The following is a 23,958-nucleotide window of genomic DNA, read 5'->3' as shown; positions in this document are numbered from 1 at the left end:
ATTTGAGAAACATTGCTAAGCTGAGTCCCATTGTGTCCCGCTATGAACTGGAAATGGTCATACATGCATTTGTTGCATCTCTTTTGGACTATTGTAATTCTCATTATTGCTACAGAAATCTCAAAGGAGAAGATACCCCTAGGGTCTGCGAGAGCAGGGGCGGAAGAAGACCCTTTCTGGATGGATTTAATGGCAACGAACCACAGAACGGTACCAACGAAGAATAGATCAACCAGCAAGGCTAATAATGGACCATCAATGATGGTAGGAAAGAAACTGCAGAACTGCATTTGTGGCTGGTAAAAACTAACAACTGACATGGGCCTTAAAATCCACCAAGGCAAGAAGAAGTGCCTCAGTGAGCTGAGAAAGGGGCCTCACATTGACACATACTTTTAAAGAAGTAAGTCAAATCAGTCGATTGAAGTCCAGAGGCAGGAGAATCCCCACAGCCCTCCGGGTATCAGCACCCCGTTCGAAGTTCATTGTCGTACAGACTCCCCCATAGTCTCCAGATCAGAACTCAGTCAAATCCAGCCAGTAGCAGTTCCCAGTCTAGAACTTAGCCAGCCACACCCAATATTAGATTCTAGCTCAGGGCCCGGCCATTTAATATCAGCCCCTAACTTGGAGTTTAGCCACCAACAGCTAGCAACACACTTGTGTATAGATGTAAGCCAGCCACAATGAACACTACGGTTCCAGCCCAGAGCTCATCCAGAAACAGCCAACAGAATCTTCCAACACTGAGTCTAGCCAACCGCTACCAGCAAGGAAAAAGGAAGCTGGAAGCTAGGACAGATCAGATTCTGTGGCCCAGATCCAGTGAGAAAAGAGAGTGGGAAACCACTGACTTGGAACTGGCTCTTATACTAGATCAACAAAAGGGTCCAGTTGAAAGGAAGCTGGAGAACCTGGGAACCATCATCTACAGCTATGGGGCAGAGCGATTTGGGGTAAAGAACAAGACTCAGAGACAGCAGAAAGGCCATTTAAACCAGTTAAAGTCCAGGAGACAGCGGGAAGTTGATAGATTAGTGAAAGAGAGAAGACAACTCAGGAAACAGTGGAGGAGGGCATATGAGACAGAAAGGGAGGGACTCACTGCCCTGCAGGAGGAAATAAAGTAACAACTTACTAAGCTGCGAAGAGCAGAACACCTCAGACTACAACATAAGAAGAAAGAATGGACAAGGACCCTTTTCTACAGCAACCCAAACAACTTTGTTAAGGCCTTTTTGTTGAAGAGAAGAGCGGGTGCCTCAAAATGCCCATAAAAGACCTGGAAGACTATCTGAGGAAAACTTACTCTGATGATCAGAGGCATGAGCCAGTTACCATTCCGAGTGATATGCCACCTATCCAGGCACCTGAACACCAAATGGACATAAGACCACCTACATGGAGTGAAGTGGAGAAGGTAGTAAAGCAGGCAAGAGCAGCATCGGCCCCAGGACCTAATGGCATCTTATATAGGCTCTATAAAAACACCCCACGAGTCTTCAAATACCTGTGGAAGCTGATGAAGGTAGCGTGGCAGAAAGGAGTGATTCCAAAGGCTTGGTGAAGAGCAGGAGGTATTCTGATCCCTAAGGAGAAGAACTCCTCATCCATCAGCCAGTTTCTGTTATGTTTTTGGTTTTTTTTGGTTTTACAGAGGTTTTAATTGAAATGGATCAGTCAAACATATCTTACTGTTAGTAAAAACATCTAACAGTTAAAAGTACACTTCAGAAAGTCAACACTGCGCGGATACTCTTTCCAGCATGCATGAGGTCAAATCCCTCATTGATCTTCTCAAAGGGCAGTGTGTGGGTTACAAACTCATCCACCTTCAGCCTCTTACTCATGTAATCTTCCACCAGTTTAGGAACACTCTCCACACTCTTCCACCCTCCAAAGGCTGTGCCTCTCCACACGCGACCTGTCACCAGCTGGAATGGTCTGGTGGAGATCTCCTGTCCAGCTCCAGCTACACCAATGATGACACTTTCACCCTAACCTTTGTGGCATGCCTCCAGAGCAACTCTCATAATTTGCACATTTCCAATGCACTCAAATGAGTAGTCCACACCCCCATCAGTCATCTCCACCAGAACCTCCTGGATTGGCTTGCTGTGGTCCTTTGGGTTTACAAATTCAGTGGCTCCAAACTCCTTGGCTTTTTCAAACTTAGCAGGGCTGATGTCCACACCGATGATCCTGGTTGCTCCAGCAGCCTTGCAGCCCATTATAACGGCCAAGCCCACAGCTCCAAGGCCAAACACAGCACATGTGGAACCAGGTTCAACCTTGACAGTATTAAGAGCAGCACCATATCCTGTAGAAATGCCACATCCGAGAAGGCATACTTTATCCAGCGGAGCCTTCTCATTCACCTTGGCCAGAGAGATGTCAGCCACTACAGTGTACTCAGAAAAGGTGCTGGTCCCCATGAAGTGATACACTTGCTTTCCCTTGCAAGTAAAGCGTGATGTCTTATCAGGAAGCAGACCCTGACCCTGGGTTACTCTAATTTTCTGGCAAAGGTTAGTCTTGGGGTTTTTGCAGAATTTGCATTCACCACACTGAGGCACAGTATCACCTGGCTTAAACTTGGTAACTCCTTCGCCAACACTTTCAACTGTTCCAGCACCATCGTGTCCCAAGATGACAGGGAAAAGCCCCTCAGGGTCACTGCCACTCAGAGTGTAGGCATCTGTATGACACACGCCTGTAGCAAAGATCTTAATGTGAACTTCATGGGCCTTAGGTGGGGCTACCTCCACCTCTTCAATAGAAAGAGGTTTCCCTGGCTCCCAGGCAACAGCTGCCTTGCACTTGATTACTTCACCAGCTGTCTCCATGCTCAGCCAGTTTCGCCAGATCAGCCTGCTGAACGTAGAGGGAAAGATCTTCTTCAGTGTCTTGGCCCAAAGGCTATCTACCTTCCTGCAAAGAAACTACTATATATTAACACATCAGTGCAGAAGGCCGGCATCCGGGGCTTCTCGGGATGTCTGGAGCATGCCAGCATCATCTGGCACCAGATTCAAACTGCCAAGAAAGAAGGAAGAGACCTTCAAATTGTCTTTTTAGACCTTGCCAATGCCTTTGGGTCAGTTCCGCACAAGATCTTGTGGATGGCCTTCAACTATTTCAGCGTACTAAACCACATCACAGGACTGGTCAAGACCTACTTTCAGGATTTACAGTTTTGTGTGACAGCTGAGAACACCACTACAGCCTGGCAGCACCTGGAAATTGGAGTTATGGCAGACTGCACGATTTCCCCTCTGGCATTTATCATGGCAATGGAGTTGGTCATACGGGCATCCTGGTGGGTAGTGGGAGGTGAGAGACTCAAGAGTGGCCTTCGTCTTCCTCCCATTCGGGCCTACATGGATGACATGACCATCACTACAACAACAAAACCATGTACTAGGCGATTGCTACAGAAGGTCCTGGAAAACATAGAATGGGCAAGAATGGAGTTTAAGCCAAGTAGATCTCGCAGCATCTCCATCGCAAAAAAACTGACAGCCGAGCAATTCTATATCAGTGGAGAACCAATTCCAACAGTCTTAGAGAAGCCCATAAAGAGCCTGGGATGGTGGTATAATGCAGACCTCAATGATACGTGGCAACTAGAACAATTAAGGCAGAACTTGGTTGATGACCTCAAGTGGATTAACAACACTGCACTCCCAGAGAAACTGAAGCTCTGGTGCTTCCAGTTTGGGTTATTATCCAGACTACTGTGGCCGTTGACAATGTACGAGGTCTCACTCAATCATGCCAATCGACTAGAGAGGCTAGTGAGCTCCTACGTTAAGAAGTGGTTCGGACTTCCCAAATGCCTCAGCAGCGTTGGACTCTACAGCGACGGGATACTGTCATTGCCTATCCCCTGCCTGGTCGAGGAGTTTAAATGTGCAAAAGTGAGGATTGAGATGTCACTCATGGACTCCTGGGACCCCATAGTGAGAGGCACTGCTCCCACCCTAGCAACGGGGAGGAATTGGACCCCAGCCACATCTGTGTTACAGGCGAAATCCGCTCTTCGGCATCGTGACGTGGTGGGTCATGTCCAACAGGAAAGAGGAGGATCGACAGGAACGTCGAAAAATGGTGGTGGAGAAGGTGCGTCGACAGGAAGAAACAGCCAGACATCATCTGTCTCCTACCCTTCATTTTCATATTGATTTTAAAATTCTTCTAATTAATTTTAAAAGTTATGGCACCCAGTTATTTAAGCAAATTCTTCAGAGCTTGTTCCTGTGCTGCCATGACTAGTGCCTCTGTGCTGTCTTTGAGTCCAGCTTTGTCCAGACACTAGTAGGATTTCTGGATATCAGCCACCTCCTCTATCTGCCGGTGGTACATACCGTGCAGGGGCCTGTCGTTCCATGGTGCCTCTTCATCCTCCTCTTTCTTGGGTTTCTGCTTCCTGAGGTATTCACTGAGCAAGCAGTCGGTTGGGGCCATCTTCCTGATTTATTTGTGGATGTTTGTTGTGTCATCGTGGACTGTGGTGCTGACACTTACTACTCCCCGGCCTCCTTCCTTCCACTTAGCATACAGCCTCAGGGTGCTGGACTTGGGGTGAAACCCTCCATGCATGGTCGGGAGCTTCCTTGTCTTGATGTCAGTAGCTTGTAGCTCCTCCTTTAGCCAGCTTATTATCCCAGCATGGTACCTGTTCACGTGCAGGACATAGGTGTTGATAGCCCGGATCTTGTTCTTACCGTTCAGCTGACTCCTCAGGACTTGCCTGACCATCTGCAGGTACTTGGTGGTTGGAGCTTTCCTAGCGGCCTCTTCATGATTCCCATTTGCCTGTGGGATACTCAGGTACTTGTAGCTGTCCTCTATGTCTGCAGTGTTGCCATCTGGTAGTTCTGTCCCCTCACTTCTGACTACCTTCCCTCTCTTCGTTATCATCTGACTACACTTCTCCAATCCGAATGACTTTTTGATGTCATTGCTGTATATCCTGGTGGTGTGGATCAATAAATCAATGTCTCGTTCACTCTTGGCATACAGCCTGACGTCATGCATCTACAGGAGGTGGCTGACAACTGCTCCATTCCATAGTCGGTATCCATAGCCAGTCTTGTCAATGATCTCACTGAGGGGGTTCAGGCTTATGCAGAACAGCAGTGGGGACAGAGAATCTCCTTGGTAGATCCCGCACTTGATGGTGACTTGTGCTATGGGCTTGAAGTTGGCCTCTAGCATTGTACAGCACATCCCCATTGAGTTCCGATGAAGGCTCTTAGGGTCCTGTTGATCTTGTATAGGTCTAGGCATTCCAGGATCCAGGTGTGGGGCATTGAGTCTTGTAATCAATCCAGGCAGTGCACAGGTTGGTCAGCCTAGTCTTGCAGTCTCAGCTGAGTGCACAGTCTTACCAGTAGCTGGTGTTTTGCGCCTCTAACCAATCTCTGATGGCTCCCCCTTGCTGTAGCATATGTGTTGTACCTCGTCAATCTCTACCTGTGAGAGCAGTCCCTTCTTCTGAATGTTGGAACACTGAGCTACTAGTTGTTTTGCCGTCAATGATGATGTTGGGTATCGACGATTTCATACATCCCTCATCCTATCCATGCAATCCCTTCCGCCAGGGTTCCTTGCATTATAGCATTCCAACAAAACCCTATTTTCTTCTCTTGCCCACCGATGCCTTCTTGTTCCAGTAGGCCACTTCTCATCAGGGTGCCCTGGTTCCTCAACACCTGACGTGGACCTTGTTGATCAGGGCGATGTCCGAGCCAGCATGACTTTGTATTTATCTCTCTCACTCCGGTATGCCAGGCGGGAATCGAGCTTGCGACCCTCTACTCCAAAGGCGTGTAGTGGAGAACTGCTGATAATGGATGTGACTGGAGGGTTGTTTTTGACCTGCAAGCCCAATGTTTAATTCAGACAGTTGTTTTCTAAAGACACAACCTCATGAGTTTGGTCAACTGTTGCCACCAGGAATGCCCTTTGTCACCTATTCTTTCATAATAGGTGTAGCCAGGTGGCAAAGGACTTCTACTTTGGTGGCCTCAGAATCTCATCTCTGCTTTTTGCAGATGATGTCGTTCTATTGGCTTTATCACGTGGTGGCCTCTAGCTCGCACTGGAGCAGTTCACAGCTAAGTGTAAAGCAGCAGGAATGAGAACTAGCATTTATAAATCTGGGGCCATGGCCCTCAGCTAAAAAAAAGGGTGAAGTGCTCACTCCAGGTCAGGGATAATTTGCTGCACCAAGCAGAGGCGTTTAAGTATCTCAGGATTTCAGGTTTACGAGCCAGGGGAGAGGGGAGCAAGAGATTGACAGATGGATTAGGCCGGCATTTGCAGTCAGTTAGAGGCTGTTTGTTCCTTTGTTCATACTTACCTTTGTTTCTTTGTTTTGAGCCTTAGGTGTTAGGTGTTTGGGATCATCACCATACCTGCCATCACCGGCCTTAACCAAGAGGAGGAGTTTTTTAGGGAAAGTTTTCTTTGTTTTTGTGTTTTTCGAGATTACGGACTAACTTATCAAGAGTTATCTTAGAGGGATTTATGTAAATGAGTTAATCAGTGGAGTAGTGAGCTTTATGTCTTTCTCATTTCCCTGAGGAGGAGCGGTGAGCTGTGCTGCCTAGGCCATATGCTTTTAGATTTTTATTGTTATGAGTTAATCTGGGGAGCTTAGGTTTAACTTTCATGTGTTATGGAGATCACTGTAAATAAATTGGTCATATCTGGGGACTCAAAATATCTGCTGAGTCTGCTTACCTACCACCTTGCTTGATGGGGTGTCACTCATGAGGTAAAGCAGGTCATCTACTAATCGGAAGGTTGGTGGTTTGATCCCTGGCTGCTCCAGTCTGCATGCCAAATATTCTTGGGAAAAAAGTGCGTACAGTGGGTGTATAAAGCACTGTGAGCACTCTGGGAGAGTAGAGAAGCGCTATATAAGAATCAGCCCTTTTACAATTTTTGAGCCAAACTACGTTACAACTTTCAAAAATATGAGAGCTGCTGTGAATAAATCTGCCATAACAACAAAAAATAAAAGACCAAATGTGATTAAACTAATCCTTTTTATCTATGTCCATTAACTTTTTGCACAAATTGTCCTGCTTTGACTTACCCTTTAAAATACTAGACATGATCATCAAGTGGACCCAAAAGACCTTTGCAATACTTTATGTGTTTAACATACAGTTGTTCCTACTGGAGCAGTTACAGTTGCAATTATAAAGCAATTGAAAGCAAGTTAGTTAAAGCAAGTTAGTTCTGCATAAGAAAATCTCTGTTATTTCTTTTGTCATGTTAAGCTACTTCTTATAAATGTTAAGAATATGTAACTTATTAATACATTTTTTTCATACCCCTGATAATATGTTTTTATCATGAAAGATGGACCCGACCACACAGTTCACATTTTCAACATTCGGTTGTTGTCTCTACCACGCTCAGTTGCAGCTTTTCAGCTACAACCCCCACACACAACAACACACCTCAGGTCCTGGCGCGTTTTATACAGGGGAGGCGTGATGAGCTGATGGAGTTCCGGTGTGTCGGCCTCCCCTGAAGCCCCTCCACAATGTTCATCATGTTTGAGCATTAGCAGCATCAATAGTCTTCTGTAGTAATTAAATACAACTTTATTAAGAAGAAAGGCCTGTCCTGCTTCATAGTAGTTGTTGTTAGTTTTGCTGTTGTTGTGCTATACTATTAGCAACCTTATGAGCCACCTGCTGTGGATGATATTATAGTTATAGCTTATAAAAATTATAGAATTTTCTAATTTGGTCTGTAATGGAAAATTTGTGTTTCACCTTATTGAAGCCCAGCTTACTATTGGTATGTAGTTTTCTTGAACAAAGAATGAGTGTGAATATTTGTAAACAAACTAATTGGAGCTGTGTTCATTATCAGGTTGGTGCCTACGTGACTGTGAGGACTGAGCTCCCTACAGCTGAACAGACAAAGATTCCCACAAAGATTCCCACTTGTCGGCTACAAAGGAGCTGCTATTATTTTACCTTTTTGTCTATGCCAGTTCGTGCTGTATCAATCACTTTGCAAAGGTTTTAACTTTCTTTTAATAAATCTCAGAAAATCAGTTTGGTTTCATGTTGATTCAGGAAAACCTGGATTTAGACTCCATGAGTCTGAAAGAGTGCTTACCTGCAAACAAATTACTGAGGAGAAGAGTGCCTGGCAACTGAGAGCAGACAGTGACCGCTGAAATCTCAATTGATAAAGAATCCAGAGTGGAGAGAATTTTTCAAGGACAAATAATTTGATTTAAGGAATTTGAAATTATTCTGTGTTTGGTAAGAGGGTCCACCATTCAGAGAAAAATTCTGTAAACACAGTTGGTTTGGGCTGATCGCCAGAGGGAAGATGCAAATCAACACTGTTAACCTGGGCTGAGGACCACCGGCAGATGCAAATTATCACCGTTAGTTTGGGCTGATTGCCACAGGCAGACACATGCTAATGGCATTATGGGTTACATAAGGGACAACTTACTGGGTCTGAATTCACAAAAAGCCATTGGTTGATTAGTTGTGATTGAGAATCTACAGATTGGATGTCTGAGATTGAACTTGAGTACCACCAGGAACAAATATGGGGAGCTCAAAGTCCAAAACAGAAAGCCAACTCAAGAGGTATACCATAAAATAGTCCAAATGTCCAATTTATGAAAAACAAACATGGTGAAATATTGTAGCAATAAAATGTGCGGATAAATTAACTTTAATTTCTAAAAAATGGGTATTTCAGTATAAGATTAAATAATGCAAAAAAGGGGAAAAGGAAGATGAGGAGACATTAATTAAAAGAGAAGTAGTATGTGTCATTTAATACAGATTGAAATGATTATTATCTTGTGGCAGGACTGCAAGAATCAGAGAGGGAACATGTTAACAGGCAGGGATGCAAAATTATATTAATTAAATGCCTCAGTGTGTCAGTAGCAGGCAAACCAAACCAAGACCTGGATCAACCTCGACCAACATCATCAGACCTACATCAAGGGCCAGGTTTGGCTAAATATTCCACAGCTTTACCGCCAGCCATCTTGAACTGTGAAAAACATGTTTCAACGACAAAAAAAACCCCTCTCCCTTAAGACACAAAGTTCCAGAGCAACTGCAGTGACATCAAGAGTCAAAGGAGCTTGCAAAGAAAAGCGTCTGGACTTCTTTAAGTTGCTTGAACAGAGGGACAAAAGGACCCCCTGATGATCCTCTAATCGCCTGAGCCAAGGTGTGAAATTGGGTGTGGGTCCCAATCAGCCAGGGTTTCGGGTGAGCTCATTGTGAAACCTGGCCCCACCTTATCATGCGAATTCCTGAGGTCAGATGGATGTGAGTGGGCGTTAAGGCGTCTCTGTCCAAAATGTGAACATTGGCATCCTCGAAAGAGTGTCCTTTATCCTTAAGATGCAGATGGACTGCTGAGTCTTGTCCTGGATGACTGAGAACCTTCACAGACACAGTGACATCAAGAGTCAACAGCAGGTGTCCAGACAATGGCATTGCCCTCAACCTTAAAAGGAGATCAGCAGCATATACAAACACCATCATGAAAGGAGAGATACCCTCCAAATTTAAAAGGTAGGAAGTTCACCTGCAATATATATGTGAATGGACTTAGAAAGACTGTCTTTCTGAGAATTTGAGATTTTCCACACATGTAGTTAAAATAACATGGAAGAGACAGAAAAATAAGACAAAGCTGAAACAAACCTAACCACACCGCTGACAATGTACATGTCACAACCATAAAATACTGCAGGATGTGGGAGAGGCAGGCAGCAGCAGAGAAGTGGAGGGAGAAGAGAACATGAGGCTCTTTTTAGTGTGGTGACACATGAATAATTGGGTTAAGGATTGTCCTGAAAATAAGAAAACTGAGGCTAACTGACTCGGGGTGGAAGGTAAGAAAGAGAAGGGTCCTCAGCATCCTCAAGCGGTTATACAGGGCAAAATTATTGTTATAAAGAAATGAATGCCACAATTGCAAGACTAAAAGCACATAGAAGCCCTGGCATGGATGGTTTCACTGGTGAATGGTATAAGGCCTACAGGGAGGAATTAACTCCTAGACTAAAGGCAGTGTGTAACTGGGTCCTTAAATGAGGGGAGGTTACCTGCTCATGGAAAGAAGCGGCCATATCTGTTGTTCCAAAGGAGGGAAAAGATAAATTGAATTATAGACACTATTGACCAAGATCAGTATTAAACCTGGATTAATCTTAATAATCCATTAATTTATTAATCTTGACTAAACTGGGTTTATCCATCAGACCCAAGACAGAATTAGAAGGACTCTCCACGTCATACATCATATAAAAAGAATAATATAGAGGCAATGCTGATAGGTTTAGATGCAGAAAAAGCATTTGACTCTGTAAGATTAAAACTTTATAGAGAAATGACAAAGTTTGGATTTCATCAAATAGTCATTAAGACAATTCAATCAATCTGCAATAAACCAACAGCCAAAATGAAAATAAATGGCAGTCTATCGGAACCATTTACTCTTGAAAGATCATGCCGACAGGTCTGCCCCCCTCTCGCCGATCTTATTTGCTCAGTTTGTTGAACCTCTTAGCCAGTACATAAAACAGGATAATCAAATTAGAGGAATCAATATACAGGGAGACTGTAAGGAGCTGATGATATTTTAATCTACCTAAGCCAACCAAATGTATCCTATCAGGCTATAAATATTCAAAAAAAGTTAAAGTTAAAGTTATGACCTTTAACTGTGGAGGGCCAGGAGTAGGGCTGCCACAAACGATTATTTTGATAGTCGACTAGTCACCGATTATTTTTGCGATTAGTCGACTAATCAGATCATCATCCATTGGACGTACAGCGTACAGCTTATTGCACCAGCATCCATCTGCTCTTATATAACTATCATTAGCTTACAGCTTTAAGTGTTTAAGGTATGTGCTAACTAAAAATAAAGACAAGATGATAGTTTATTAAATGTTAATGACATTTGCAGACAGCTGAGTTTAATAAACTCAGCCGTCTGCTCCTTGCTATCTAAAATATAACGGGACACCGGAGTATATTCTCGAGCATCTCACACTTCTGATAATCAGCTGTCTGCTTGATGTTTATTCAGCTGTGTAAAAACTATAACTTTAATCTCAGCCAAACCGATTTACTCAGGAACAAATAAAATACTGAAAAAAGACAAACAATAACATTTTTAAGTTATCTAAGTGACTTATATATATTTAACCTGAGTAGCGAAAGACAGCAGTGGGTTTGAAAACGATTTGCCGGGAGTCCGGTGTTCTCACGGGCTTTAATGAGCCTTGCCCCCAGCTAGCTATCGAGCTAGTGGGTAACAGACGTGTCCGAAAACGTGGGAGCGCTTTTGAAAATATGTGGTGTCCTGATAAACTGAGCAGATATTTGAGGTTTACACAGCTACATTCTCACCTGAAAATATGTTAAACGTTTATTTTGTGACCCAGAAAGAATAATAAGAGTAATATTAAAACTAACTAGCTGCCGCCATTGTTGGAAACTGTTCTGGGCCGCGCTATGAATTATGGGACACAGCTTCTTCTTCGGGGTTTAACGGCAGCTGGCATCCTTGTACATGCAGTGCTGCCATCTTCTGTTTCAGTCCGTTATTACACTCTTAAATCCTACTACTCATTCCTGCGTCTTTTGGGATTTAACAAAGCTTCAAATGACGAGTCGACTATTAAATTAGTCGTCGACGATTTTAATAGTCGACGTAATCGTGACTAGTCGACTAATCGTGGCAGCCCTAGCCAGGAGTGACAAAATGAATTAATTAAATATACTGTTAAATCATTATTTAGATGCTTTATTAATGAATTTAATTGGAATTAATTAAATATTTCAATAATAAATTCAATGTTCATTCAATTCATTTAAAACATTTATTATGTATTTATTTAGAATTTTATTTAATTAATGATACATTTAATAGATTAATTATTGACACAATTATTTAATTATGTATTTATTTAAGTCATTTTGGCACTTGTGGCACTGCGGTTGTCTTCATGAATTTATTTATTTATTTTTTTTATTTTTTATTTTTTTTTTGTATTGAACTTTTAATTGCAAAGCAGGAAAACAGCAGTCACCAGCATATACATACACAGGACAAAGAGGCATCTACATGTATAGCAGGACATGGGAGGCAGAAAGAAAAAGCCAACAGCAATAGTAATAAACAATGAAAAAGGTTAACAATCGTCCCTTTGTTGCCAGGCTAAATCCCGTAAGCCCGATTTCAACCTCTGAGCAGAGGGAGTGTCCAGATGGGCCAAAAAAGGGTCCCATATGCGATAGAAAAGGAAAGGTTTGTCCTTAAGTGCTGTAGAGAAGGCTTCCATTGGCACAATACATATCACAGACTGTAGCCACTGGTTGACAGATGGAGCCTTATCAGAAATCCACAGTACCATAATGCACTTTCGAGCGTAGTGTAGCAGTATGTGAAGGAGATCTTTGCTGCGAAAGCCGGCAGGTAGCTCATCATTTAGTCCTAACAAGCAAGTCCTTGGACCCAGATGCAGTCGGCAATTAAATATAGTACATAGCTTATCTATGAGTGATCTCCAAAACTGTAGAATAACAGGGCAGCTCCACAGACAATGAAAAAAGGAACCAACAGCAGACTGACATTTGTTACAGAGATCAGGCAAAGCTGGAAACATCATGTGTCTCTTCTCAGGTGTAATATAAAGCCTATTTATAAGTTTAAACTGCCTTTCCCAAATAGAATTAGATGCCAAGGCTTTAAAAGGACGACAACACAACTCATCCCAAGCTTCAGCATCTATAGCGCCTACGTCTGATTCCCATTGGCCCTTGATTTTGTCAGAGTTATCCATTCTAAGATCAGACAGAATGTTATAAATCTTTTTAGTGATACATTTTAGTTGGGTAGTTTTTGCCATGAGTGATTCTATAGGAGAAAGACCAAACCCTCCATTAAAATCCTTCAATTTAGAAGTAATATAGTGCTTTACCTGAAAGTACTTCAAAAAATCCTTATTGGTCAGACCAAACTTGCTTTTCAGTTGATTAAAAGTAAGAAGAGAGTTCTCATGAACAAGATCACCCACTGTATTAATCCCTTTTTGAGACCAGTCCGCAAAACCAGCCCGAAGACCAGGTAAGAAGTCAGGGTTTTCATGAATAGGAGTAAGAAGGGAGAAACAATTATAATATCCTTCCAGGCGCCTGACTTTGCGCCAAATAATGAGCATATTCTTTAGCACCATATTATCTTGTGTTAGAACTGAGGCTTTGCCTGAGGAAATATATAGCAGGTTCCGCAACAGAATGCCCTTTAAAGAAGTGGACTCAGCGCTGAGGTAAATAGAATCCGGATCGTCCATAAACCATTCTGTAAGAAATTTTAACTGTGCAGCCAAGAGGTATTGTGGGAAGGAGGGAGCGGCAAGACCACCTTTCTGAACAGGCAAACACAGAAAACTGTATCTCAGCCTAGATCTTTTCTTACGCCATATAAAAGAAATAATTGAACCATTTAATTTTGACAAAACCTTTTTGGATAGAGCAAGCGGTAACATCTGGAATAAATACAAGAGGCGAGGGAGGATATTCATCTTGACCAGATGAATACGACCTAAGAGAGACAGAGGGAGGCTGCACCACCTATCCAAATCGCGATTGATGGTCTGAATTAAAGGGGTGTAGTTCAGACTATACATTTCTTTTAGATTTGGTGAAATCTTTACTCCTAAATAAGTGAAACCGGAGGGAGACCAACGAAAAGGCTGAGAAATGTTTGGATCAACCTCATTTAGAACAGAGAGGGGCATAGCCTCACTTTTAGAAAAATTGATCTTGTAGCCTGAGAAGGAGCCGTATTGGGAAATTAACGCAACTAATCTAGGAATTGAATGAGCAGGAGAATTTAGAAAAATTAAGACGTCATCTGCATAAAGTGAAATCTTATGTTGAGAATTGTTCAAACAGAGTCCTTCAATAGCAGCATCCTTCCTAATGGCTGTGGCAAGGGGTTCCATAGCCAGGGCGAATAACAAAGGGCTCAGCGGACAGCCCTGCCGACTGCCACGTTCGATACTGAAATTGTCCGACCTATAACCATTGGTAATCACTGCCGAAAGAGGGGAAGTATAAAGGATCTGGATCCATTTAACAAAGTTGTCACCTAAACCAAATTCTTGAAGTGTGAAAAGAAGAAACGGCCATTCCAGACGGTCAAAGGCCTTTTCAGCATCAAGTGAGATGACTAGAGCTTCAGGGTTAAACAAAGACGAGTGCTGAATAATGTTAAGTAGGCGCCTCACGCTATGTGTGGAATACCGCCCCCGTATGAAACCAGTTTGATCATTCTTAACGACCGAAGGTAGTATTGGCTCAAGACGTACAGCTAGGACCTTAGCAAGTATCTTCAAATCAAGATTTAAAACAGATATAGGCCTATAAGAAGCGCATTCTTCAGGAGGTTTCCCCTTCTTCAAAATTAGCGAAATATTAGCCTCCATTAAGGAGGGAGGGAGAGTGCCTGCCTCAAAAGAGGACAGAAGCATCTTATACAGTGGGGAAGTCAGAATCTTACTAAATTTCTTAAAAAATTCCCCCGTAAACCCGTCCGGACCCGGGGCTTTGTTATTTGGAAGCATCTGAATAACTTTCAAAATTTCACTTTGCGTTATAGGTTTACATAAATCATCCCTTTGGATTTCAGTAACTTTAGGTAAATTTAGTCCCAAGAAGAAGTGATGCATACCTTGTTCCAATGTCGATTTAAACTGGGAGGTATATAACTGCTTATAAAAAGTTTTAAAAGTATCATTAATAATTAAATTGTCATATTTAGGTAAACCAGATGAGTCTCTAACACATGGGATATTACAACCAGCACCCTTATTATGAAGAAGATTGGCCAGATAGCGGTTAGGTTTATTAGCAAACTCATATAACCTCTGCCTCATGAAGAAAAGAGATTTCTCAGCCTTTCTTGTCAATAGTGCCTCTAAAGCTGTTTTAACCACCTGAATGTCATTCCTTAATTGCTCTGAAGGTGATTCATTATGTTTAGCTTGCAGTTCGTGCAATTCCAGTAATAATTTCCGTTGTTCCATCTGATTTTTCCGCTTCAGGCCTGCTGAATATGATATAATCAGTCCACGGGTGTAAGCCTTCAGGGTGTCCCAAAGCAGGCCTGGAGAAACTTCAGGGGTTGCATTAACCTTTAAAAAATGTTCGAGCTGATCATTTAAAAACATTTCGAATTTTGGGTCGTGAATCAAAAAATTGTTAAATCTCCAGGCATGAGACCGAGGGACAGGATTTAGATCACTTAGCTGAACAAAAACCGGCGCATGATCTGATATAATAATATCGCCTATTGTGCATCTCAAAATGTTTCCCAGTGATCGTTTGGGGGTGAAAACGAGATCGATTCTACTACTTGTTCTATGAACACCGGAAAAAAAAGTAAATTCTTTATCGTTAGGATGAAGAGTCCGCCAGGTATCAACCAGATCAAGTTCGTTACAAGTATCTAAAAGTGCTTTGGCCCTTGTAGACATTTGAATTTGTTTAGGAGGGGATCTGTCCTTAGTTGTAGAAAAACAACAGTTAAAATCACCGGCTATCACAGAATTATCACAAACCCAGTCAGAAAAGGAAGAGAGAGTATGAGCAATAAAGTCGTTAGACTGTACTGGTGGAAAGTAAATATTCAGAAATGACACCGCCTGACCATCTAGGGTGCCCTTTAAGGAAACATATCTACCAGACTTATCACAAATTGTTTGATCAACTGTCAGCGGTAGGTGTTTATGTATTAAAATGGCTGCACCGCGGCTCTTACTTGTAAAGGAGGAACTAAAAACTTGACCGACCCAATCACGTTTCAGTTTTAGATGCTCCTGAGGAGACAGGTGAGTTTCTTGCAACAAGGCAACATGGACATTCTCCCTCTTAAGAAAACTCAATATTTTTTTCCGTTTAATAGGGTTATGTATACCTCCTACATTCCAGGAACAAACATTTAACACTGAATTATCACTTATCATACAATATTTGAAATAAGCATGGAACCACGCTCAGGTGACCAAAGCATAGCTGATATGTAGGGCTCCCAAACACTGCTCTACAACACCAGTGGGAAGTAAAATACACATAGAAAAACAAACGTCCTGCTCTGCTAACAATTAACAAAAAACTATTTACAAGAAACAGAACCGTCAAGAAACCAGAGAGTATGGAGGTCAGACAAAGGTCTCCAACGCCCAGCGGGGGGCGCAAGCAAACTTTCCAACTTGGACATAGAAAGATGCTGGACCAGAGTACGAGTCTTTTCTTAATCAGTAACGTGAAATAGCTGCCCGCCCGCAGCTAAAACAAGGATTCGGATTATAAATGGCTAAATAAAATAGTCTATATGTATAGGGTTATTATCTCCGCGCAGACCCGGAAAGAAAAAAAGAAAACAAACAGAAAAAATAACAATAATAATAAACAGGAAAAAAAAATAAGTAAAAAGAAAGGAGGAGACGAGGGATTGGCGAATGCCTCACGTATGGGACAGGAGCACAGATCAACAGTCCGCTGGAGCCACTGAGGATGAGCGCGGTCCCGCCCCTTGAGGCACGTTATCCAGGTAAGCTGAGACTGCTTCTGGAGTTCTAAAAGATTTCTCCTGGCCATCGATCTTGATCCTAAGGACAGCCGGGTACATCATGGCGAAGGGGACATCCATCTCCCTGAGGCGTTGTTTGACGTGGTAGAATCCCTGGCGTTTCTTCAGAACAGCGGCAGAGAAATCCTCGAATATCATAATAGGAATGCCGTTATGAAATAAGGACTGCTTCCTCCTAGCCGCTTGCATGATCCGTGCTTTATCCTGGAAGTTGTGGAGCTTTATGATGACCGCGCGGGGCCGCTGGGCACTGGAAGGGAGGCGTGCAAGCACCCGGTGGCAGCGATCAATTTTAACAGCGCCGCCCTTGAAACTCACAGCCACCAACTCCGGTAACCACGTTTTGAAAAAAGACACAGGGTCGGTACCTTCACTGCCTTCGGGTAGCCCAATAACACGTATGTTACACCGTCGGCTCCTGTTCTCCAAGTCATCAATCTTATCCAAAGCGGCCTCCAGCTTAAGCTCCACTTCAGAAATCTTGGCGCCATATCCCGCTGTAACATCTTCCTGCGTTGATATACGCGCCTCTGCCTCCTTCATTTTAACATCCAATGCAGAGATGTTAGCTGCGCATGTTTCCAGTCTTTTCAGAACCGGGTCAATCTTCTTCTCAAAGGAGGTCTCCACAGCCTTCAGCACCTCCGCCGATATCCTCTCCACCAATTTGTCGACGTCCATTTGGCCAAGAAGTGGGGACGACTGGGCCTCCGCCATTACCGTTGCAGCATGATCGCTGAGCGGAGGGTGATTTTCACCGGATTTGCCCGGTTTTGACCCGAGGTTATAATAATAATAATAATAATAAATTTTATTTATGAGCGCCTTTCAAGTCACCCAAGGACACTTTACAATAGGATAAAACACTTAGTAAAACAATGGCAGAATAAGAACAATAAAATAAAAGCACAAGATAAAATGAACAAACAGTGGATTCACAGTGAATATGCAGATTTGAACAGATGAGTTTTGAGTTGGGATTTAAACTGGGGGAGAGAACCAATATTTCTTATTTCAGGGGGCAGAGAGTTCCACAGCCTGGGAGCAGAGCAGCTGAAAGCTCTGCTTCCCATGGTGGTGAGGCGGAAGGAAGGTACAGTAAGCTGGATAGAAGAAGAAGAACGAAGTGAACGGGCAGAACAAGTGGTGGTTAACAGGTCAGAAAGGTAAGAAGGAGCGAGGTTATGAATGGCCTTGAAGGTGAGCAGAAGAAGTTTGAAAATTATCCGGAATTTCACAGGGAGCCAGTGAAGTTCCTGGAGAACAGGGGTGATGTGCTGGTAGGAGGGGGGTTCTGGTGATAATGCGAGCAGCAGAGTTCTGAACCAGTTGAAGCTTATGAAGGGATTTTTGGGGGAGACCATGCAGAAGAGAATTGCAGTAGTCAATACGGGAGGTAACAAGACTATGTACAAGAATGGACGTAGACTGGGTGGAAAGAGAAGGAAGCAATCTGTTAATGTTACGTAGATGGAAGTAGGCAGAACGGGTGAGATTATTGATGTGAGATTTATAGGAAAGTGAACTGTCTAGGATGACACCAAGGCTCTTAACCTGAGGAGAAGGGAAAACTGTGGAGTTATCGATGGTGAGTGAGAAATGGTTTGCCTTCAAAAGGTTGGATTTGGTGCCAATAAGGAGGATCTCAGTTTTATCCTCATTGAGCTTTAGAAAATTAGAGGTAAACCAGGATTTTAACTCGGATAGACATTCTGTAAGGGAAGAAGGTGGGAAGGAGGAATCAGGTTTGCAAGAGAGATATAACTGGGTGTCATCAGCAAAACAGTGAAACTGAAGATCAAATTTGCGGAAGATGGTACCTAGAGGGAGAATGTATATTATAAAGAGAAGAGGGCCTAAAACTGAGCCTTGGGGTACACCAGAGGTGACGGGGAATAGACGAGAGCGGAATGATCTTAGTTGAATAAACTGGGAGCGGTCGAGGAGATATGATTGAAACCAGGCGAGGGGTATGTCAGAGATGCCGAGAGAGGAAAGTCTGCTTAGAAGGACAGAGTGAGAAATGGTGTCAAAGGCTGAGCTCAGATCTAAAAGGACGAGGATGGTGAGAAGACCAGAGTCAGCTCCGATTAGAAGATCGTTAGTGACTTTAAGTAGAGCAGTTTCGGTACTGTGACATGAGCGAAAACCAGATTGAAATCTCTCGTAGATGTTATTATTAACCAGGTGTAAATGAAGTTGAGCTGCAACCACTTTTTCAAGTATCTTAGAAATGAAGGGTAGATTGGAAATCGGACGGAGGTTGTTAAAGTTGTTAGGATCTAAAGAAGGTTTTTTCAGTATAGGAGTGACTAGAGCAGTCTTCAATAAGGAGGGAACGATACCGGTGGTGAGAGAAGAGTGAATGATAGCAGAAATGAGTGGGAGTAAAGAAGAGAGGCAGGATTTCACAAGCCCCGTGGGCATGGGGTCAAGATGACATGTGGCAGGCTTTGATTTACATATTAACTCGGAAATATCAGATAAATCAGGAAGATAAAAAGTGGAAAACGGCTCAAAAAGGAGAAAAGGTTCTGGAGAGGGCGTAGACACAACATTTGATCTGAGTTGCTGGTGGATGTTATTGATTTTCCTAGTCCAGAACAGCATCAAGGAGTTGCAGGTTTCAGAGGAATAGAAGTGCGGTGGTAAAGCGTTGGGGGGTTGAATTAGTTTGTTGAAAACTGAAAACAGAGTCCTTGGTTGAGCTTCTTCTGGGTGCTTGGCATCGTACGAAGTTTAAAAGTCGAAATAAACAGAGACTTTAACCAAATAAGACATATATAAAGGCCTAAACAAATGCCAAGCTGCGGGAGCGGGCGAGAAACACAGCTACTCCGCCATTGACGTCACGTGACCCCCCCATGAATTTATTTTATCTGTCAGCCTCACCCATCAAAGTGTCCAATGTCACTGCAGGTAACATGTACGTGCAACATTTGTAGTGACAAATAAAGGCTCATCATCAAGTCAGGGGGCGGGGTTAACACTGATTAAGTCAAAACCATTGCTTTGGCCTGGTGGCCATTGTTTCAGTGCATGAAAGAACACGTAGGACCTAACTGAACTGTGCTTTGAAAAACACTGGTTGTGTGTCACCAAATACACTTTTAACATTTTTTAGCTGAGAATGTAGTGGTTTATTCTTCAGATATCTGGTTGGTTTGTCAACCAGAGCCTATTTGTAAAAGTGCTTCAATGATTTTGGATATGTCTGCCCAGCCCAGTCTCACGGCAAAGGGTGTGATAGAACCGCTCGCCTCGCAAGCGCAGACAAAGCGTGGGTCCTGGTACCCAACTGTCATAACCCCTGCTGGAGGTTGAACACTGACTTAATTTACTGAGGTTGTATCTATCGGGTCTTTATCTCCTGATGTTCGTATGTGTCATACTTGTTTCAGTCGCCAATTCTGTATTAAATCTAGCATTAAAGGATGTTGAAGGAGGAGAGAGAGCAAGTAAATCTGATTAACATCTTTGTGTTTTTTCCAATAATCAGTGTGATCTGTGTATACAAACGTAAACTTTAAAAAATTATTAAAAGAGATATCGTTGGTGTTTCTGTCATGTAGTAACTGTTAGGTTTAACTGCACAAAGCTTGTTCGACACTATGAAACACATACAGACTTCATGATGTTCGACTAATATTTTCATTGCAAATATTAATGATGGGGGTAAACAGGCAGTCCAGCTACTGTCTCAGAACCCTGTATACCATGGTGCGAGGTCAGCATATCCAGGATATTTTTTTGTTATCTGGAATCACTGACCCTAACGCTGGGACCAGGGTTTTCCAGCGTGGTCACATGAAAGTGTTGGCAGCATCAGATTAATCTAACGGTTATCTACAAACCTAATTCACGTGCCATATTGATATTCTTTTACAGAAAATGATCCTTATTAGTCCCAACTATTAAAGAGATGTGAAACTTGAGGCTATGTGACAGTCTAAAGGCTAATCACTTCCATCTATTCTGGTCCCGCCCCAAGTTACTTCATTCTGACAGGGTATCCACAAATGTTTGGAAAAGATTTTTGGACCCAAATCCCTTTTGATTTCTTATATGTGTACTTAGGCCTGGAAATCCCAAACAGAACCACTCCAGCAGATAAATATCTACTGAGAATTATTATAATGTCATCTAAGAAAATCTTGACTAGGAAATGGCTCCAAACAGGCATACCAGGAATGCAAGAACAGTACAATACCGTCTATCAAATATTTGTCTGGGAGAGGCTTATTATGTCTTTACGGCTTCAAAGACAAAAATTGAACAAACTCTGGTTCAAATGGACCCAGTATGTCATAAGTTGCTGGTGTACTTGGATTTTTCCACACAACCATTTCTAGGGTTTACAGAGAATGGTCTAAAAACAAAGAAAATATCCAATGAACAGCAGTTCTTTGGGCAAAAATGTCTCATTGATGCCATAAGTCTAAGAAGAATAGCCACACTACTTTGAGCTCATAAAGAATAATCACTCATTACAACTAAGGTATGCAAAAGTGCAATTGTGAACACACAACACATCAAATCTTGAACCAGATGGGCTACAGCAGCAGAACACCACATCAGGTGACACTCTTGTTAGCTAAGAACATGAGATTGAAAGCAAAAATTTGAACAGACCGTCCAACATTTGCCAACAGAGAATTGGAAAAATAGTGCCTGGTCAGATGAGTCTCAATTTCTGTCATTTGGACAGCAGGGTCAAAGATCCTGATTTTCTTGGCAAACTTTGGGCCTCCTACTATGAACTGTGCATTGTTTAAACATAACAGCCGGTCTTAGCATATATTTTCTGATGGCTGCTTCCTGCAATATAATTATGGGTTAGATAACATAATCCCTAGTTCTTTAATAAGACTGGGGTGTTTCACTATGGGAATCTACTTGACACGACCAAATATAGAAGCTCCAATCTCACCAAATCTGTCTGTGACACACCTGTTGAGCCATGATCAGGGGTCCAGCCCCTCATACTAACATGGTCAGCCAGCTCCTCCATACTCATTCTAAGCACTTTTTTTTTCTGTGCTAATCGCAAAAAGTTGATTCTGTTCATTTGGACGTAGCAATTTCAGAGGGAGAACTGTTTGTAGAGCAGATGTTGTCCTTCTTCTCTTCTGGATCAGTGGAAGCATTCTTTAGGTGCCTTCCCAGCTTTGACAAATGTTCAGCTGGGATAACCACATTTACTCAGGGCCTTCTTAATATGATGTTCTTCTGCTTCCCTGGCCGCTGTGTCTGTGGAGATTGTGTTCGGTCTGTGTTGTAGTATCCTGATGACACCCAGTTTGTGCTCCAGTGGATGATGAGAATCAAACCTTAAATACTGATCCAAATGTGTTGGTTTACGGTACACATCAACATTTAAATGTCCCCCATTACTGATGGAAATGTCACAGTCTAAGAAGACTAGCCTGTCAAGTTTAAATGCTCCCTGGTGAATCCTATGTGTTGGTTCACCGAGTTAATGTGGTCAGTGAATTGTGGTACATCCTGAGATTTGATTTTCATCCAGGTGTCATCCACATACCTGAACCAATGACTTGGTGATGTAGAGTTGGATAACAAAGCCAACTTTTCCACTTCTTCTATGTACAAGTGGGAAACAGTGGATGAAACTGGGGAACCCATGGCACACCAGTTCTGCATGTACTACTGACCCTTGTATACAAAATAAGTGGAATGAAGACACGGTTCCAAGAGCAACAACCAATGATTAATGACCATTGGTCAGTAACAAGAGGATTTCCTTGCATGGATGATTGAGCATGCATCAGTGCATCTTAAGCTAATATCTACTGTCTGAGGTTGACCTGAGACACTAAATTCAAGCACTGCCTGAGCCAGGGATGACTGTGGAACATCCAGCCTATAAAACGCATAGCCCAACTTGCTGCTGGACTGACACACCTCTGAACAAAATCCATGATGTGGCCATACCCATAGTAGAAAGAGCTCAGAGTCCCACCGAGGCCAGAGAGCTCTTACAGCTTTAGGCCAGAGATATGTCCTCAAATACACTTTAGTGAGTCCAGAGGTCAACTGCAAACAAGATGGGGGTGAATGGATAAAGTATGTAACTCACTAACTTGCTTGGCAGTGGTTAGAGCCAACAGTAGAGTGGTTTCAAGTAGGAGAAACTTTAACTCCAGGATCAAGGGGTGGTGGGAGAGGATGTCTAAAGCGACCAACAGATCCTATAATGTAGGGTTGTCAAACTTAGAAAACACAGCACCTCAACTGCAAAGCACTTAAAAAGGATGTTTTTCAAAATACCACTCTTCAAAAACATGCAATAAAAAGAGAGCAGGTGGACACAGCTCTTGCACTCTAAATGATGGCAATAACCTTCTGAGGCAGGACTGCAGTATTCAAATTACACCTTTTGATGGGAAATTTTGTTAAACCATTGCTGAACTTATGTCTGCATGAGAGCAGTTAATTAAGGTGTACCTGCAAGGGGACTTGTGAAACAGGACAAAACGTTGAGAAACAAACAAACTGAAGACAGGACAGCTGGGGTCGAGGTTATAAAGATAAGAACACTGGTTCTCAGCATATATGCACGGGCAGTGGAAAGTTCAGCACATTTAAGTACTTGTAAAACTCTGTGCAATCACATTATAAATGAGGGCAAGACACTGTATGCTTTAGTCGTACTTTGTCCACTGCGTTGTACACTGGTGTGGACTCTGTACGTCTCCTTACTGCAAGTAAAACCTGTTGAAAATGTGTTTTTGTGTTTGTGAGACTCTGTGGCCATTGCTTAAGTGTTTTGATAAAAAATATTTTGACAACTTTCATGCACAAGTCCAGAGAGCCAACCAGCATGGGTGAGGATAATATATCTGCCTCCGTGCATGAGATAGAATGTCCCTGCTGATGAGTGGACACTGTTCATTCGCTTGGAACTGAATTTATATTTGACACACAGCCACCCTCTCTACCTGTAAGATTAAGTCTAATCTAAAAGGAAAGTATTAAGTCTAACACTTTCCTTTTTGATGATGCATAAGGTTAGGGCTGAATCATGTGACCCTGATTCCTCCCACTGTTGCACTGCATTAGGCCTAGGCTGCTGAGGACTTCCCATGATGCACTCACTATACACCACTCTGCATTTAGTCAGTAGCTCTTATAATTTCTGTCTCTCTTCTATAATGTGTCTATCGTCCCGTCTTCCTCTCTTCACCTTCAACCAGTCGCAGCAGATGACTGTAACTTTGAACATGGTTCTGCTGCAGGTTTGTTCCTGTTAAA

At 42.7% G+C, this 23,958-nt stretch overlaps 1 protein-coding gene and 1 pseudogene across 4 annotated transcripts in view; both read right to left on the bottom strand.

The window, feature by feature from the left end:
• The window catches only part of phf14 (PHD finger protein 14), a 156,076-nt gene that overhangs the window by 16,051 nt on the left and 116,067 nt on the right, over nucleotides 1-23,958 (bottom strand). The window lies entirely within an intron of this gene.
• Nucleotides 1,716-2,869, bottom strand: LOC146362406 (alcohol dehydrogenase class-3 pseudogene; annotated as a pseudogene).

Source organism: Perissodus microlepis, chromosome 22, assembly GCF_051167445.1.
Source record: "Perissodus microlepis isolate ML-2025 ecotype Zambia chromosome 22, ASM5116744v1, whole genome shotgun sequence".
Taxonomy (NCBI): Eukaryota; Metazoa; Chordata; class Actinopteri; order Cichliformes; family Cichlidae; genus Perissodus; species Perissodus microlepis.
The sequence above is the reverse complement of the archived record's forward strand: the minus strand, read 5'-3'. Positions and strand labels throughout refer to the sequence as shown.